Here is a 20,565-nt window from a genome sequence, read left to right on the forward strand (position 1 = left end):
TGGAAGTTCTAGACATGATAGCCAAAAGGGAAAAAAAAAAGCAATAAAAAATAAAAGAGAAATAAAGTCAATAAGTAATTTTAAAATCAAATCAGAAAAGGAATAACAATGTCTCTCCTTACAGATAAAAGATGTTATACATAGAAAATTGTAATGACTACACACAAGCACACACATACCACACACATGCACATGTATACCACACACATCTGCTAGATACACATTGGAAGATGCACATTGATTAGTTAAATTTCTGTATACTAAGAATGAGAAATCTGAAAAAGATATTTAAAAAATAATTCAATTTGTTAGAGCATCAAGAATAACAAAGTACTTAGGGATTTTCCAAGGTGAGCGTTAACTAATTAAATATATAAAACAGTGCTGGAAGAAATCACAAAACCATAAGTATGTGGAAATACATCTCATGTTATTGGATTAGAAGACTTTACATTGCTAAAACGTCAATACTGTTGTATTAGTTACTTTCCTCACCTAAGTGCCCGAGATAAGACAATTTAAGGGAAGATGAGTTTGTTCTGGCTCACAGTTTGAAGGGATACATCATGCCAGAGAAAGCAGAGTGGCCGGAGTGGGAGGCTGGCTGGTCACAATGCATTGGTGGTATTTAGGAAGCAAATAATGAATAGGAAAAGGAATAGGGCTATGCAACCCTAACCCATTTTCCCCAATAAGACTCATCTCTAAGGATCCCACAACCCTCCAAACACACTCTAGCTTGGAACTAAGAGTTCAAACACATGAAACTATGGAAGGCTTTTCACATTCAAACCACAACACTACTCAAAGCAGTCTATAGGATCAATGCAACCCCAATCAAAATTCCTATGGGCTTGTGGATGCAAGAAAATCCATCCTAACATTTATATGAAATCTCATGACATTCTGAGTAGGCATGATGACCATTAAAAAGAACAAATCTGTAGAGGGGGTGGGGCTCACAATTCTGATTTTAAAATTTACCATAAAACCACAGTAACCGAAGCAGTGTGACACTGGCATAAGGGCATATACATTGACCAACAGATTAGAGCAGAGATCCTTGCACGTGTGAGTGGTCTTTGGCAAGTGTGTCAGGAATATCCCCTGAGGCAGGAAAGTCTTTGGAATAGAGCTCTGAGACTAGATATCAATGAATAAAGGGTGAAAGTGGGCTCCCCCCAAATACCATGTGTAATAATCTTATGAAATAACCAAAAGTTAATTCAAAACGAATCAAACAAAACTACAAACCCCTCAGAAGTAAATATAGGCAGCAGCCTCTATACCGTTAGATTTGGGAATGATCTCTTGGATAAAATAGAAGCCAGGTAATGGAAAAAAAAATAGAGAAATTGAACTGCATAAAAAAATGTAAACATTTTGTGCATCAAAAACCACTATCGACAGGATAGCAAGGTAACCCACAGAATGAGAGGAAATATTTACAATTTTATGTTTGTGTGTATATATATAATCTATCTATCTATCTATCTATCTATCTATCTATCTATCTATCTTGGGTTTTCTATTGCTGTGATGAAACCCTGAACAAAAGCAATTTGGGGAGGAAAGGGTTTAGGTAGCTTTACCTCCATACCACAGTCCCTTATGGAGGCCGTGGGGACAGGAACTCAAACAGGCAGGAACCTGGAGGCAGGAGCTGATGCAGAGGCCGTGGAGGAGTGCTGTTTACTGGCTTGTTCCTCCTGGCTTGCTTAGCCTGCTTTCTTATAGAACCCAGGGCCACCAGCCCAGGATGGCATCACCGATCATGGGCTGGGCCCTTTCACATCAATCACCAACTAAGAAAATGTCCTACAAGCTTGCCTGCTAGCCAATCCTGTGGAGATCTTTTTTTAAATTGAGGGTCTCTCCTCTTAGAAGACTCTAGCTTATTGTGAAGTTGACATAAAACTAGCCAGCACATCTGATACAGTTTCATATCTATAATAAGGTGAGAACTCCTAAATCACAAGTCACTGGATTTTTAAAATGATTTATTTTTATTTTATGTACATTGGTGTGTGTGTGTGTGTGTGTGTGTGTGTGTGTGTGTGTGTGAGAGAGAGAGAGAGAGAGAGAGAGAGAGAGAGAGAGAGAGAGAGAGAGAGGATGTCGGATCCCCTGGTACTGGAATTACAGACAGTTAGTTATAAGGAGCCATGTGAGTGCTGGAAATTGAACCTATGTCCGTTGGAAGAACAACCAGTGCTCTTAACATTGAGCCATCTCTCTAGCCTCTTTAAGTCACTGGATTTAAAAATGGCCAAAAGGGCTGAGAATATTTCTCCAAGGATCTACATTAACCCACTACATAAATATGAATATGGTCAACATCATGAATTACTGATGAAATGTGGATTAAATCTGCAGATGGACATCGTGATACACAAATGGGAGATGGCTATCAAAAATAAATAAACAGGAAAGGAAGAGAAAAAAATGAAAGAAAAGGAGAGAAGAGGAGGTGATAAAGTGGAGATGTAAGAGGTCTTATGCACTGCTGGCAAGAATGTAAAATGGTATACAGCTGTGAAAACAGCACGACATCCCTCAAAAAACTAAAAAGAGAATTATCAAAATATGATATAGCAATTTTAACTTTGGCTTTACCCCTAGAGAACAAATAAAACAGAATTATAAAGAAAATGTTGATAAATTCAAATTATTTACAATAGTTAATTGTAACCCAAGAGTCTGCCCGTAGCAGAATGAGTAGCAAAATACGGGACAGATAAGCAACAGTGTCTTGTTGTTCAGCCTTGAAAAGAAGGAAGTTCTAGCACTGAGACAAAGTCAATGACATTTAAGGAAAACCCTTGTCTGAGGATATAATGTGACTCTCTCTCACTTCTCTGAATTGGGTATCTTGTTTTATTTAACTGAACATCTATTATTTAGCACTCTGCTTTGGCTTCCTCCAAAGATCCCATAGAATGTGGTATTATCAGGACAGAAGCAGAAGGCCATGATCTTATGATCATTTTCTCTATAACTTGTAATAAGTCAGCCTTGCAATGCTCTCAGCACAAAGATGCCTCAGGAATGTTAATTCTATGAGAGATGTGCATTGTTGCTTTCTTTAGAAAACAAAACTTTCTTTAAATGTTTTTGTCACTTTTCAGGTTTAAACCAAAATGTCCCTTCCTTATCACTGTGTGGGTGGAAGGAAACCTTATCTCCCCAGAAATACTGACAGCCCATATTTATCTCTGAGACTCACAGTTGGGTCTGTGTGCCTTCACTCTTTTTAAATGTTATTTATTTATTTATTTATCTATTTATTTACTTATTTAGTATGTGTGTTCCTGTGTGTATGCATGTGCACCACATACGTGCCATACCTGAAGAATCTAGTAGAGGACATTGGATCCTCTGGAACGTGACTTACAGGCAGTTGTGAGCCACCCAGTGTAGGTGCTCAGAACTGAACCCTGGTCCTCTGGAAGAACAGTAAGTGCTCTTAACTGCTGGGCCATCTTTCCAGCTCCAGCCTTTACTTTCCAACTTCAGGTGTGGTGTGATGAAGTTGTGCTGTGAATGTGGATGGCACCATTCCATGCTCTGGACTCTAGGCCAAATAAGGGCAAAGGAAACTCAGCAGCAGCAGCAGCAGCAGCAGCAGCAGCAGCAGCAGCAGCAGCAGCAGCAGCGACCTTTGCTCTCTGCTTCCTGACTGCAGGTGCCATGTGACCAGCTGCCTCAAGCTTCTGCCACCATGACTTCCCAATGTGATGGCCTGTACCCTGGAGCCATAATAAACTTTCTCTGCTTAACTTGCTTTAGAACTGTTAACTAACACATGGAATTTTATTTAATGTTTGGTTAAAAAAAAAAAAGTCACTGAGGAATTGAGTGTGGCCTATAGGCACATTATCAACTTTGGACTGAGCTGACTTTCAAGCCTCAGTTTGCCCATGGTCTTCTTAAGACTCTTTGCAGCTCCAGGACTGAGTCATGCATAGGCCCTATGCATACTAAGCTAGACACAGTCCTAGCATGGAGAGGTTGGAGCATGAATCCCACCTCCATTTGAGGAGCTATGGCAGTTAATAGCTGCTGGGAAGGGAGGGAGAGTCGGTTTCCTTTAAGAGGACAGCCCATGGTAAATCGACAGGACTCCAGTGGGAGACCACACATCCCCAAATAGATGGGCAGCACAAATTAGACTAGATGAGTTAAAAAGAGGCTAGAAAGTTAGGTAGTTATGGAGTGGGGCTGGGTCTGGGAGGAGCGGGTGAGATGGGGGGGGTGTGAATATGGTCTAAACATTATATAAAAATTTCAAGGAACTAATTTAAAGATGGGAGTTGGAAAAAAAAGAAAGAGGGAGAAGGGGAAGAAGATAAGATAAAGCACAAACTGAAAGTGTTGTGCCTAGATCACAAGGACCCTCCAAACCACCAGGAGTCTGAAGTCCTGTGTAAAAGCAAAGAGCCTTTATTCTGCTGAGATCCAGTGCACTGTGGTCCTGGCCTATGCAAAACAAGATGGTGAAAGACCCGAGTTGAGCATGCAGGCTTTTTTTATAGGCCATCAAGGGAAGTTCTAAGGTGGGCTATATAACCTTTACTTCTATTGGCACAGATTAGGAGCAAGGGTACAAGTACATCTGGGATTGATTAGGCCTCTGGCCCTGGGGCTAAGGGTTCTCTGAACTGGTTCAAACCACCCCAAACTGGTAGGTGTTCTTGAGGCTACCTGACTCTGGTCAGGAGTTAGGGGCTCTTCAAACTGATAGCTAAGCCACTGCTTGGCTGTCCATTTTCTGTAGTATTCCCAGTAACTGCTGAGCTCTTTTCTGAGGAATGGAGGCTCAGGCCTGCTCCAAGCTAACTAGAAACTGAAGCCTGTCACAGACTCAGCTAGACTTATTTAACCAGGCCTCTTCAGAAGTAGGGTGACTCTATGAACTCTCAAAGCCCACTGCCAGCAACCCACTTCCTCCAGGAAGGCTATCCCCCCTGAAGGCTCTAGAACCTTCCCAGTGCTCAAAAAGGGGAGCCTATGGGAGACAGTTCTCATTCAAACGACAGGTGTATTTCCTCAACGGCATGAACTCAGCCAGATTATTGTGAGGAGCCCAGCCCCAGGGGACACATGGAGATCACAGCTCCTGCATCTATGGTGCAGACAACATCTTGGAAGAAGGGGTGGGAAGATGGTAAGAATCAGCATGCCAGGAAGTCAGCTGTGAAACGGTTCCGCCTAGAAATGGCTACAGGAACAAGACCAGAACAAGGGCAACGTCAACAGACATGCTAAGGTAGAAAGGGAGACATTTCAGAGTTCCACCCCTGGACAAAAAAAAAAAAAAAAACAGCAGGCAACTAACAATTGCTGGGAGAGGCAGCATTGGCCTCCCCCAGTGATGAGCCTCCATCTTGGTTGTCCAATTCAAAGTTGTGAGCTGAGGCCATATGGACGCAGATAACAAAAATGAACTCAGCAGTTGTCTGCATATTTGCACATGCATATACAAACACATCTGTATATGTATCTAACCGTGATGGTGAATGAAGAAGAGCCTGTCAATTTGAGAGTGGGGACATGGAAGCAATCAGAGGAGGGGCATAGGAAGGGCTGGGGGAAAGGTATATGGGAGGGCCTGAGGGAGGAAGGGGAAGGGGAAAGTGATGTAATTCCATTATAAATTGATTTTTAAAATTAAAACTTCAGGATTATGTGTTTCCTCTCATATGTGGAATCATTTTTTTTTTTTAAAGACACAAAGGGAGACTTTGGGAAACAGAAGGGGACTGATGTTAGCATGGTAAGATTAAAGTAAATTACATTCATTCGTGCAAATGTTAATGACCTTTTTCTTGTATAATTATATACATACTTATAAAACTAAATAAATAAGGAAGAGAAGGAGAATGCTAAGGAAGAGCAGAAAGATGTGTAATTGCTGGTCTAGAGCTAGAAACTAGAGACTGTAGTGGTGTTAATTGATAACACTGGGTAGTTTTTTTATTTTTATTCCTCAGCTTTATGAAAAAAGATGCTAATTAAACAAAGTAAAAATCTATGTAACCAGTAGAAGTCACAGTGAATATTTACTGACAAGGAACATGCTCTTTTTGAGACTGAGCTCTTTGTCAGAATCCATTGGCAATGTCTCCACGCACCACTGTCCCAGAGAGGCTGCCTGCGATGAACACCAGATACTCTGCTTCAGGCTTTTCTCTGGCCAGGACCAAGCTGGAAGTCGGTCCTTAGGGGATGCTCAGCCCTCCTTCTCCTCTCCAGCCCTAAACAATTGCAGGTGGGAAGTTGGCCATCTTACCTTCCTCAGCTTCCCCACAGGCAATTGTGAGATGCTTTCCACAGTCAGGTTTCCAAGATTTCACCATTAGAGCTCAGTGCTGATTATAACAGAGAACCTATTAGATTAGTTACATAGAATTGATTGACTTCCTGTGTGCTATAACTTTTTAAAAATCAAGCTATTCATCATTCCTCTCATGAATAGGTTGCATCTATGCCCCCTCTCCTTTGGGTACATGGCTGCTTTAGGTAAAAGACTAAGTCCGAAGTGACCTTGTGTGGTTTTCAAGGCTGCACTATGTAAGACCATTAGCTTCTATTTGTTCTGTTTGATACTCTCTCTAGAGGAATTCACACATCAGGTAAGTGGTCTGACAGCACAGAAGTTTTATGCTGCACAGCTCATGTGTCAACCTATTTGACCCTCAGGATTACCTGATAGCCCTGAAGAGCCTTCAGGTGCCTGAAGCCCCACATTCATCACACAGCTAAGTTTCTGGATGCCTGCTAAAGAAAATGTTATGGGAGACATGTTGGTTGTTTTATAGCACCAAGAAATAACTTTACATAGCAATAGTGACTGGAAAAATTCCCTCCTTGTATGTCTTCACAGCGTCTTACAGTGTTTCCCGGCATCACCTTAAAAATAAATTATGTAAGAAGACACTGCAGTGGTAGAACATTCATCTAACATGTATAAGGCCCTCTTTTCAGATGCCAGGACTACAGTGGATAGATGTATGTGTGTGTGTTTGTATGTATGTATGTATGTATGTATGTGTTGATAATGGATAGATGGATGGATGGATAGATAGATAAGTAAATAAAGTTCTGTGTTACTCAGCCTTTACTTCTATGAGAGAATACCTGGGGTGTGAAGGAGATACTTATGAGGGAAGGTTTATTTGGCTATGGTTTCAGCATATAGTTATCTGACTCAATTGCTCTTAGGCCTGTGACAAGGTAGAAATTTACATCAGAGGAAAGCTGCTCACTTTGCAGCAGGCAAGAAGCAGAGAGAGCAGATAGGCATACCCGCATGGGCAATGCCTTCTCAGCTGGCCTCACCTCCTAAGAGCCTATTCAACTATGAACTACTATATGAATTAATCCATTAATGGGGTTACCATTCTCAAGGTGATTAGATTAAAAACTTTATATATATTTTTTCTTCTCTTTGTATTTATATCATGGTTTGGTCATACACAATTACTAATTGGTAACAGTTTTTCTTTTAAATTTTATTTTTATTGCTATCTATGAGTATGTGTCTGTGAGAATGCACTACATTTGTTCAAGTGTCCACAGAGGCCAGAAAAGAGGTTTGAATCTCTTGGAGCTGAAATTAAAGATGGTCAAAAGCTGTGGGTGCTGGGAACTGAACTCAAGTCCTATGCTAGAACAGTAAGTTCTCTTCACTGCTAAGCTGTGTCTCCAGACCCACAATATAGTTTTTTGTAGTACAACTTTTCTGAGAACAAATATCAATGTAAATATTAAAGTATATGTAATTTATTTTTTATTTTAGTTTTGACTGACAGATAACAATGGTACATATTTATGGGGCACACAGGAATGTTTTCACACACACACATACATATTGTGTAATGATCACATCAAGGTAATTAGTGTATCTATCACCTCAAACAACCTTTCTTTCTTTCTTTCTTTCTTTCTTTCTTTCTTTCTTTCTTTCTTTCTCAGAGACAGGGTTTCTCTGTGTAGCACTGGTTGTCCCGAACTCTCTTTGTAGATCAGGCTGGCCTCAAACTCACAGAGATCAGCCTGCTTCTGCCTCTCAAGTGATAGAATTAAAGGCATTCGCCACCACTGCCTGGCTTAGTTTTCATTTCTTTGTGGTGTCATTTTCAGTAATATGAGTGTACCTGGAGGATATGATGCTAAGTGAAATAAGCCAAGCCCCAAAGGGCAAATACTGAATGGTCTTATTCATCCGTGGAATCTAATACATTTGATTTCATAAGAGCAGAGGAAAAACAGTGGTTATCAGGAGCTCAGGAAGGTGAGGTTGAGAAAGATCAGTCAGATTATGACTTACAAATGAGATGTCTCCTAAAACTCAGGCATTGAGGGCTTGGTCCCCATTGTTGAAAGAAAACCTGTGTACTTCTGCCTCATGAGTGCTGGAATTAAAGGTGTGTACCACCTCCCTATGCTCAGCCTCCTAACATTATTTCTAAAGTGATTATTTTTATTAGTTCACACATAAGGTCAGTGTGTAGGAGATGTGGCCAGCCCTACCATGTTTTCCTTAGAGCCTTTACAGACTATGGATGAACTGATGGAGAAGCCTTCTTAGACTCCTGAGCACTGGAATCTGGGCAGGATGTTGCCAGGGACTGATTATCACCAGTTCCCGGAAGGGCAGTTTGTTCTGAGTTAGCTACCCCAGCTGTCTGGCATTGTCCTCAGAACTGCAGTTTAAACTTTGGGAAATCAGATTTTCAACTCACACCCTCCAGAAAGAGCATACTCCCTAACAGAAGTCTGTGAAGCTAGCAGCCTGTGCCCCTGGTTCTCTGTGGGAGGCCCCTTTCCTTCTTGGAACTATGACCAACTCTTGCTGCGTTTAAGATGCTGGTAAAGGATTTCTGCTCTTAACTTAGACATGGAGATTTTTCCTCTCTATAGCTGTGTATTACTTGTTAACAGCAACAATAGCTCCTTTAAAAAGTCTTCACAGAACTATGACCATGACCAAAGCTTCGATTTTGCCAGGATAATGAAATGCAACAAAAATGTTCTTAAATCTCTCCCTGACAGATAAGTGCTCAGGGCTGTAAAGATGGCTCAGTGCATAGGACCTATGTTCATTCCCAGCACCCACGCAGAAGCATACAACTTCCATAACTATAATTCTAAGAAATCAAATGCCCTCCTCTGGCCTTCACTGGCAGTAGTTACACATGTGGTGCACATACACACATGCAGGCAAACACTCATACACATAAAATAAAAACAAATCTTTTTCAAAGTGCCAAGTGGAACTTAACAAATTCTCTAAAAGCAAACATTAACATCATGTAAGCCTTTTTCATCTGGACAGACTTCCTTATATGTAAATTGCTGTAATTATGTTGCTCTTTCCCAATTTGGCTTTGTTTGTTTGTTTGTTTTTGCAGGAGTTAGACTAGTTAAGCTAGGTTCTCACCATCCCGGATCTGTAGGCAGAATTTCCCTAGCAGTTGGTGGACCATCAGTGTTTCCCAAAGTGATGCGTCCAAGATTGTCTGTGGGTGTTATCCCTGTCTGGCCTAGCCCTCACATGTCAGAGCCTTTCGAAGTTTGTCTCCTGTTACTGTCCTTGTTCCGGTTCCTAACTCCGTCTTCCAAACTGCACCTGGGGAGGCATCAGGGGAGTGAGGAGTCTTCATAGAAGACAAGTACGCAGAGGTTCTTCCTTTCTTCCCTGTCACAAACTGTTTGCCCAGGCTGCTGCTGCTTCAGAAACAGCTGTGGCCATCCAGGAGGCATTCATAATCAGGGTAAGAAGTGGGAGCACAGATGGATGAACACAGACCGGGAGGGACTGAGGAGCAGCTCCTGCTTCATTACTCACTGGGGCAGTGTCTCTAGCTCTGTGTTCCTAAGCAGAGCAGCGCAAGCGGACGTGCCTCAGGACACATTTATCTGGTCACCTCACATTGCTGCAATCACATCATGTGGGAGACACGTTGTGCGGTATACCCACGCACAGGAAGGCAGGCGCCAATGTGGGATGCAGCACCTCCACCAGCCCTTGGTGCTGGATGTCTGGCCAGGTCTGACTCTCAGACCATTGTGCTCCCCTTTGACCTCCACAGGCTCTTTCATAACGAGGAACAACATGTGTGTGTCTGTGTAGTTAGTCCACTGGCCCACTATAATGACCCGAATAAAGTATTTATTATCATAAGAAGGAAAGTAGAAATAAAAGTTTTCAAAGTAAAAGTAAATCTTGACTTCTGTAGGTTGGTTGTTTTTGTTTGTTTGTTTTTGTTTTGTTTGTTTTGTAGTGCATCTTTTGCTTTGAGCTTACTTAGGCCTGTTTGCATCTCTTGATCAGAACCTAATGTCATGTGACCTATACTTACCAATCAACAACTCAACTAGCGGTCACCTGAGCCCCAGAGAACAAGTATATCATCTGGCTCAAACTTAGCATCTCTCTAGAACCTAGCTGAACACATGCCGGTGCTCCCAGGCAGTGACTATGAAAGTCATATGTTTAAGGATCAGCAGTATCAGGGCTGGAGAGATGGCTCAGTGGTTAAGAGCACTGGCTGCTCTTCCAGAGGTCCTGAGTTCAATTCCTAGCACCCACATAGTGGCTCACAACCATCTGTAATGGGATCTGATCCCCTCTTCAGGTGTCCATGAAACCAGAGCACTCATATACATAAAATAAATCAATAAATCATAAAAAAAAAAAAGATCAGCAGTGTCCACGGCAGGCTAATGTGTCATATAAACTGAAGTTGTGTGAAGAAACAGAATCCACGGGGCCACTGTTGCATCAAATAGAGAGTGATAGTGGAAAATAATGAAAACTCCCATGTGTACACATATATGTGTGTGTTTTGGTACACATGCATGCAGAGGGAGTAAGACAGGAGATTCTCCGATTCCAGGAGGCTGCGCTGTGCTTCTTGTCCCACATTTTCCGGGGTGCTCTCATAGCTTCATTCCTCCCTTCCACACAGACTGCTGGAGGGGGTGTCTGCTCACTGCAGCCAGAGGGATCTCGCCTAAATGAATTCATATCCCATGACCGAAGAGCCAAAATAATACAAATGCTGATATTGATCAACACTGACGCAACGGGGACTCATTATTCATCTCCGTATCAGATCTGAGGCCACTAAGGACAGGATGCTTCACAGGCCCTGTGGACGTCGTAAGCCGTCAGCCTCTTTCCAGACCACAAGCCTTTCCCTGGCTGCTGTTCCACCCTTCATTTATGAGATCCTGCAGGTTCAAGAATGGGGGAAGGGTTTCAAATTCTCCACGGAGAACGTGCTACAGAGTGCTGAGGAGAAAATATCAATGTTCTCCAAACTGTACAGCAAGCCAGCCGCTGCATTATGATGCCACTGGGTAAACAGCAGGAGATGGCTGAGGAAGCTGCCTATACCCAAGTTTCTTACTCCCTGTCAATGTGTGCATTTTCAGCTGTGCTTAGGTGTGTACTCCCCAGCCCTGACTAACAATCACAAGAGAACGCAAGAAAAGTGACAATGACACAACATTACACAGTGAGAGAAAGACAGCAGGAAGCTATCAGTGAGGTAGCCTCAGGCATGCTGAGGTGAGAGGGGAAGCTATCAGTGGGCTAGCCTCAGGCATGCTGAGGTGAGAGGGGAAGCTATCAGTGGGCTAGCCTCAGGCATGTTGAGGTGAGAGGGAAGCTATCAGTGGGCTAGCCTCAGGCATGCTGAGGTGAGAGGGGAAGCTATCAGTGGGCTAGCCTCAGGCATGTTGAGGTGAGAGGGAAGCTATCAGTGGGCTAGCCTCAGGCATGCTGAGGTGAGAGGGGAAACTATCAGTGGGCTAGCCTCAGGCATGCTGAGGTGAGAGGGGAAGCTATCAGTGGGCTAGCCTCAGGCATGCTGAGGTGAGAAGATAGCTTGCAGAAGCAACACATCAGCGTCTTCACCGACATTCTTGCATGTGATGATCATAATTTCATACAGTGAATACTGTTACATTTATTGTAGAGGTGGAGAGAGTGAGGCTGAAGCAGAGACTGGCAGACCTGAGATTCTCGCCCCCTCCCCCACCTCCACTTCAGTCCTGATCTGCTTTGCATTCGACATTTCTCAACCTCTTACCTGTCGGGTGAACAGCACCTGCAAATCTGGCCCTAACTGTATTACAATGTAAACAGTTAATTTTCCTGTGAGCCTTAAGTTAACCACCTAGAGACTAAGGGCTTCAGGACTAACACCTAAGGCCAGTTATATAATTTTTTTCGTCAGCACAGGTTTCCTGAAAGCGCCCGTCTTTTTGTCTGTGAACAGGATATCTCCAGCAGATGTCAACAGACCTTCCTTCCATGCCCGCTCTGTGCTCCCCCCATCACCACACCATCTTGTGATTCCTATGGACACACGCCAAACACGGCAGAGCGTAGCAGGCAAGGGTCACTGAGCTGTGTCTGGAAGGCCCTATTCTGCAAGCACTGGACTCACTCATCTGTTTCCGGGGTTGAGCTATGCTTTTGGAAGCGATTTTTTTTTTTTTTTTTTTTTTTTTTTTTTTTGCAAAGAGAGGAAACTGAATCTCAGAACTTTGTAACATTAAAGAACGAGGATAAAATTTTCTCTCCAAGATTTGCAGAAGGAGGACAGATAATCCACATAAATAATGAGGCCAGCAGTTTTACAGATGGAAAGGAGGTCAGTCATTTGTAAAGATATGCCATTTCGTATCTCAGCGGCTCTCCAGCTCTTTAAAAATGCAGCACACAGCCACAGGCCAACGCTGGTTCAGGACTGTATCTTTTAATCCAGCCTGAGAGGTTATAGCCCTGAAAGCAGCGTATTTGACAGGGACATCAGAGGTTCGGGAATGTTCGGGAAAAGAAGGCAGTGTGCTGACATGAATGTTCAGGGGAAAAAAGAGCATGCAAAGAAAGCTGGCCTGGCTTTGTTATTCTCTACAAAAAACAATGACATTGAAGGGAAAAGGCAGGCTTGGGAATTGTGGTGGGAGTCACGTGGTCTACATAGCCACTGTCTACCTTAGGATTAAAGCGTTTCTAAGTTCTCTGACAGCAGCCCAAGCCATGTAAGTCTAGCTTTCAAGAGCTGCATTCGGGCTCCAGGTAACATGATCTCAACCCTGAGCCTTCAAGGTCTTTCAATACTGAGAAGGTTTTAAAATAGGAAAGTATGTAGGCTTGTTCATTGTTTTTTGTGATAAAATATCTGACCCCCCCCCCCAAAAAAAAAACTAAAATAAGGAAGGGTTTCTTTTAGCTAATTTGAAGGTGCAGTGGCAAAGACATGAGGCAGGAATCTGAGGCAACCGGTCACATTTCATCCACAGTTATGAAGAACAGAGATATAAATGTGGGTGCTCAGCTTGCTCTCTCTTTTTTTATGCATGCAAGGGTCCTATGGAGTAGCAACTCCCACAATTAGAGTGGCTCTTTCTACCTCATTAATGCAATCTAGAAAATTCCTCATAGGCATGCCCAGGGGCTTATCTCCTTGATGACTGTGGATCCTGTCAAATTGGAGAATCAAGGGAGTTTGAGCATGGCCCAGGGAGCTGTCCATCGGCTGCACAGCTCTGTGACAACAGACAGAGTATCTGATTCTCCTGCATTCATGTATCAAGTTCACTCAACAAAGACTCCTTTAGCCTACCTACTGTGTCACTACAAGCTCTTTTTGGTGGCAGAATGGCCCTGTCCCTGTAAAGCATCTTCCATGGCCCCAAGCCTTCAAGCAAAGCTTGGCTCACAGTTATATAGGTCTCAGCTGGTGGTAGCGGTTGTGGCACCCTTCAGGAGGCTCTGTAGACAACAGGGCTCTTGTTAAGAGAATTTGATGCATTTTCAATGTCATTGCTGAATCCCACTCAGTAGCCACCGAATGGCACTCAAGTCTGGATATGGAGCTCAGCTGCCGTAACAGAATTTTAGCAGAACCATGTATCTGGCACGAATTTCCAGAGTGAGAGCATGTAGACTTTGAAGTGGCCTTTTGCCAGTGATTGTTATCTGAGATTTTATAGGGTTGTTCCTTTGAAGGTTTCTTAGAGCCTTTGCATAACTTGGTCTTGAGACATGCCTGGCAAGCTAGGGAGTCTCCTAAGGCTGAGAATTGCTTAAGGTGACTGGTTCTTTCAAGATCAGATGGTTCTTTCCTAGATCAGATAAGAGGTTTTGGTATGTGGAAACTGACTTGCTAAAAAGTGCCTTTTGTGTAACAGTGATAAGAGCTTCCAGGAAGCTGCTGGCATTCAGTCCTTGAGATGCTGATCCTGTTGCTTGAGAAGCCTAAACTCATCCTTCAGTGTCTCGCTTTCTTTGACCAATCATCCCACATAACCTAGAACCTAGCAGTTGGTAGAGTACCAGACTGTTAATCTCAGAGTCATGGGTTCAAGCCCCACATTGGGTGCCAAGTGATGGTGTTCTGGGTTATGAAGGACAATTGATCAAAGAAAGATACAGGAGGATGAGTTTAGGCTACTTTGTTTACTGAGGAGGTTATAAGCAGCCCTGAGGGTTATTCACTGCAGAGCTTCAGACATCTGATCTTGTCACAAAAGATGTCAAACATGGCTTGCTATTTGAGGTGGGATGCTCAGAGTTGCTTTCTGTGACCAACCACTCCAGCATTATGCTGGGTTTCCAGTGTTCATATGCTTGGTTTCTCTCAGGAATACAGCTTGGACCTTTTTATAAGATTCTTATTAATAGTGTGTGTGTGTGTGTGTGTGTGTGTGTGTGTGTGTGTGTGTGTGTGTGTGTGTGTTGAGGGGAGTAACCAGAAGGTATTTGAAAAAACTGATCACTTTCACTGATCACTTTCACAAATCCCAGGTTAGACTGCCTGGACTCAAATGCCTCAGTTTCTCCACGTATGAGCTAGAGATAAGCAAGGCTGGATAACTGTAGGAGTGAAATGAACCATAACATTAGGCTGATATGTAATGACAATAGTTCTGTTTTAACAAAAGTTACCATGGTCATCTCAGGGGCTGGAAACAGCCTCTTTAGGAATGTTATTTAAGCTGTGGCTCAAAGTATGAGTAGAAAGCGGACCATGGTGAGGCTTCTGCTCTAAGTGGCAGAGCTGTTGGAGGGTGGCTTTGAGGAAATTGATGGCATAATGTTTTGTTGGCATTGGTACAACACTGAGTGTAAGCACTAGGCTGGTCTCTGTACCTTTCCCTCCTGAAGGATCCTGCTGGGTGAGAGCAGAGCGGTGCAGTGAGTGTGAGCAAGCAGAGGAGCTGAAGGCTGCCAGCCACCAGGAACCAGTGGTTAATTACCTAGGACATGACTTATTAATGGATTCACAGATCAGGTGGCTCTTTCACAGAAAGATGATGTACTTGTTACCAAGCAGTGTAGAGAGAGAAGGATATTTTATTGTAGGCAGGGCCCAGGATGTGCTGAAAATGACAGCACGGCACATTTAGCATTAGTGTGTGTGGGGGTGGGGTGGGGTTAAGGTTCCTGGAACAGACAGGGAGGTGCAGCTGGAATGTGAGGCTAGCTGAGTAATCCCAAGGGCTTTTGAAGGCAGATCCATAGTAGGGTTGCTGTCGTGGACAGAGCTGAGGAGGTGTGTCTTGTTTCAATGTGAAGAGATGAATTGGAGGTAAGTAAGACAGAAAGCAGAAGAATTAGGAGTCAGTTGCTAAAGTCCAGATACGACAACATGAGGGATCGAACCATAAAAATAATAGTGAAGGAGGGAAGAGGAAGCCATATGCGTTTCCTATAGCACAGAGGTGGATTGAGGCATAATTCTGGGCCCTGATGGGTATATTGAATGAATGGTAAAACATTTCACAGTGTGGAGCAAGGGTGACAAATGGTTACTGTACTGGTTATCTACTGCTGTGTAAAGAATTACCCCAAACTTACTGGATTAAAACAACCGGCACATATTTTCTTACAGTTTCTGTGGGTCAGGAATCCTGGTTAGGATTCTCTTGTCTGGAGTCTGTGAGAAGGCCACAAGCCAGATGTCTGTGGTCTTACCACGGTAGGGCCACTTACAAATTCAATCACATGCCTTTGTGGGAGCTGCCTGGAGTCACCTCAGTGTTTCACTTCCTGTTGCAAGGCTCCACTTCCTAAAGAAGATTCCATAACCTTTCAAAACAGCACCACTGTCTGTTTTGAAACCAAGTATTCAAACGTAACACCCTGTTGGAAAACATCTTACATTCAACCGAGAACTAGATGGCAAACATGTGGTCCTTGGGAAGAGAAAGAGTGCACAAACGTGATGGAGCCATTGAGCTCTCTGAGGCAGCAATGGTAAGGCCAAGTAGAAGATCACGATTGTCAATTAAGGGCAACAAGTTTTCTCAAACACCAGACCATTCTTTCTGTTCAAGTAACAGCCCCTCACCCCACCCCTGGGACCAGCTGGCCTTAGGACTCCATGACTTTTGTGTGTTCACTGCAGTTCTTCGGATTCCCTATTTTTCTGATTCACTTCCAAGTTTAGCTAAATTGAAGAGTCCAGTTTACAACTACAAATAAACACTAACAAAAATTTTTTTTGACAAAAAGAAGACAGAATAAAATGGAATTCACTTTTTTTGTGTGTGACCTAATCTTAGACGTGACATCTTGTGGTTATTGTTGTATTCTATTAATTAGAAGTGAGCCACAATAGCCAGGTGGTTTTGGTACGTATCTTTAATCCCAGCACTTGGGAGACAAAAGTAGGCAGATCTTATGAGTTCCAGGCCAGCCAGCTATGGTTACATAGAGAAACCCTGGCAAAGAAGAAGAAAAAGAAGAAGAAGAAGAAGAAGAAGAAGAGGAGGAGGAGGAGGAGGAGGAGGAGGAGGAGGAAGAGGAAGAGGAGGAGGAGGAGGAGTAGCCACAAAGTTCAGTGTACACTCAAGAGGTTCTACATTCAACAAGGATGTATACACTAGAAGATAAGGGTCGTTGGAGACCATATAGGAGGCTATATACTATGATGTTTGCTTTTAGGGATACTATTCAGTGTGGCTAGTGAAAGAAAATTAGGAATTCTTCCTTTTATTCTGTTTTCTGAGATAGGGTTTCATGTAGCTCAGGCTAGTCTTGAATTCATTATCGTAGCCAAATATGCCTTTGAATTTCTGTTCCTTCTGCCTGTACTTTCCAAGTGCTTGGCTTACAAGTGTGGACTACACACCCAGTTTATGCAGGACTGAGGACCAAAACCAGAGCTATGTGCATGCTAGGCAATAGTCTACTAATTGAGCTACGTCCACTGTACGGTTTTAGCCAAATAAAACATTCCAAACATGGACTGTGAGAACCTGATCTAAGATTTCTGGCAAAGGGAGTCATAGCAGAAGGGTCAGGACCAGAGAGCAGAGCGCAGAGAGGTCTTGGAGCGGGAGAAGGTGTGTGTATGGCAGGGACAGTCACTGTTAAGACAGCAGCAGCTCTAGGAAAGAAATGCCAATCATTTGACCCAGGTATCTGTATTCATATAAACTCTGCAGTCATAGCGATGAAAATGACTTGTTTTCATTAAAGGCAAGCCTTTGAGCCCTGGTCTGACAGCTGCATGTCTATATAAAATGAGACGCATTGGCATCCACAGGGCAGGTGGTTCTCTGATCGCTAAAGGAACAGAAAGACGACTGGGCCTTGTTAGGTAGGAGAAAATGAGTCCTACACCAGGAAGCAGTGTTTGGCTTTGAAGAGACTTGATGAGGAAGAGAGTGACTGACAGGGCAGAGCTCCCGCCTGCGGTGGCAGCTGAGCTGCCTCAGCTGCGCTCTGGCCCATGTTAAGGAAGGTTAGGAGCTGCTTCTGGACAAATACCTGAGCATTAGCTGACTCGGAGGAACATGCGGGAAAGCAAGCTGGCGCTCAAGTGTGTCAGAGCACTGGGATACAGCTTTCATCAGTGACACACACACACCTCAGTGAAACCTGGTTTATATGCACTCGCTGAAAGGCTTCGTAAGCAAGAAAACTTTACAGAAAATTCTCCTCATTGCTTAGTTCAGCAAATCCATCTGGTACATACATGTGTTAACTGCTTGAGTCACTGTGGGAAATGGCCAAGGTCACTCTGCCCCAATGCCTGGCAGGCTCCCGGGCAAGACAGGTACTCATCCAATAAGAAGAAGATAGCTTGGACGTAGATTTAGTGGGAGCAAGTAGAGGAGCTATGGGAACTTCACTTCAAAGTCACTTGAGAAAGCATTCAGAGAACTACAAGGTGCCAGGGGATTTCAGACTACTTGCTATGTAAGCGGTAATGGAGAAATAGATATGTATGTATGTATGTATATGTATATGTGTTGTGCACACACACACACACACACACACACACACACTTTACATTCAAGAGCACATTTCCCTTTCACCTTCCAAGTTGTTCCCTCACATCTTTGAGAAATCATCTTCCGTTTATAGTAGACCATAGGGTAGGAGGTAAGCCTTTCCTAGAATACTAATAGCAATGAGTTCCCTTGCTCCTAAAGCAAACCCTGTGTTCTTATCTCCCTTATGATGTCAGGTAGACACTACCTAAAGCCAGGAGCAGAAGGCACTTGACAGGCAAGGATGTGGGGAACCTTCTACGTTGCTAGTGAATTAAAGGGCTGTGAGTGCTCTGGGAAGAGCCTGGCAGAAAGTGCTCCTGTTGGGTGTACAGACAAGAGAAAAGGGAACGTGTGTCCACACAAAATATCTACATGGGTATTTAACCATAATATTTGTGATAGTGGCAAAGTGGAGACAACTTAAGTGTCTATCAGTCAATGGAGGTTTAAGTGCAATGTGGTATGGCAGTACAATGGGTTGTCCATTCACAACAGTGAAAACCCAGTATGGCTGTTCCTCAAAAATCTGAAAATAGAACGTATATAACATTCTTGGGTATACACGTGAAGGATGATAACTCAGCATACCGCCATGATGTTTGTATATATCCTTGCTTATTGCTGCACATATTCATGATAGCCAGGGAAAGGAACCAGCCTAGACGTCCATATAGCACATAATGAAACTTTATACAGCCATAAGGAAAAAGTGAAATCATGATGCTTACAGGAAAATGGATATGACTAGAAGTCATCACATCAAGTGAAATAAGCCAGACTAAGAAAAGCAAATACTTTATGTTTTCTCTCATGGGTGGTTCCTAGACTTCATATGTATGTGTGTGTATGAAAAGAAGAAAAAAATCTTCACTGAGGAGGAAACTCAGCTTTATAAGCACACCTCTAAGCCGTTTCAGCGTAGGGCACTTTATCATTAGGATCAAAAGGAGGAGCATTAGCATACAGTATGGTGTTACTTCCACAATGGACGGAGACTGTGAAACCTGGCCAGCGTGGCTGTGAGTCACCACCCTCAGGACTCCTGCTCTCATTACTTGTGCTCACTGTGGACAGATAATAATGTGACCGGGGTGGAGAAGCCAATTCATGCAACAGATACTAAGCAATTCTGATAATATTTTATAGATGTGAGGATACATTTTTTAATTCATCAAGAATTTGAGAAAAATTACCAAGATGTGATATAGACATTAGACTGAACCAAAAAAAAAAATCTTTAAAACAAAAACAAGAGCCATTCAATGTGTTTAGTATGAATGATGTATGCAGAGAAACAAAAATCTAATTTTATGAACATAATTTGGGAAAAGATTACACACAAGGGAAAATATTAGCTTACGTTAAAGAAACAGGAAACAGTAAATTAGTAATCAAAAGCAGGAATACAAAATGAAAAATAGACCAGCCATAATGACATGACAATGATGACTTTGATGGTGTGAAAAACAAGTTCAGGTTAAAAAAAATTTTTTTTAAAGCGGGGCTGGAGAGATGGCTCAGAGGTTAAGAGCACTGACTGCTCTTCCAGAGGTCCTGAGTTCAATTCCCAGCAACCACATGATGGCTCACAACCATCTATAATGAGATCTGATGCCCTCTTCTGGCATGCAGGTGGACATGCAGCCAGAACAGTGTAAACATTTTTAAAAAATTAATAAATACTAAAACAAAATAAAACAAGTCCAGGTGTCTGTCCTCTACCAACATCGACAAGCCTGCTTGCAGTCTGTGTTAGCCTCATCTACTCCACTCTACTTGGTCATAGTTTCTCCTTTTGGGTTGTTAAACAACGCCTTGAGTTCATTTTGCATTCTGTTTTCTATTTTCACTTTGTAGTTATCTCTGGGTGATATGCTTTCCCCAGGCATTAGGATCCAGCATCCACACACACACATATAATGTTACCTATTATTAGTCACAAATACTGATTCTCAGGGAAAGGATTATAGCTTCCTCTTTGTCATTGGCAGCGGCCGGTTTAGGTTGGTTGGCAGATTCTCAGCATCTCTATGAACACTCCTGATCTACCTGCTAGCTGTCTTCTTTTGTTGGCTTCAGCTTGCCCACTGCTGGTAGCCAATAAGACCGCTGCTCTCACCCTCTCTTAGGCTCAGTGTAGTAGCCACAGGAACACAAACATACTCTTTACTTGAGATGCATTCTTTTAGTCTTCAATTTTATTTGATCAGAAAACCAAAATATTGCTTGTGAGCAGGCTTCCTTTTCTCTGCATAA

The 20,565-nt window shown here is 42.9% G+C and overlaps 1 long non-coding RNA gene across 1 annotated transcript in view; it reads left to right on the forward strand.

Moving 5' to 3' along the window:
* The window catches only part of LOC311583641, a 56,240-nt gene that overhangs the window by 35,022 nt on the left and 653 nt on the right, over window positions 1-20,565 (forward strand). The window contains exon 2 of the long non-coding RNA XR_014774622.1: window positions 5,730-5,776. This is a non-coding gene — a long non-coding RNA (uncharacterized lncRNA). The remainder of the gene's footprint in view (window positions 1-5,729; window positions 5,777-20,565) is intronic.

Source organism: Acomys minous (assembly GCF_964271855.1).
Source record: "Acomys minous genome assembly, chromosome: 14".
Classification (NCBI taxonomy): Eukaryota; Metazoa; Chordata; class Mammalia; order Rodentia; family Muridae; genus Acomys; species Acomys minous.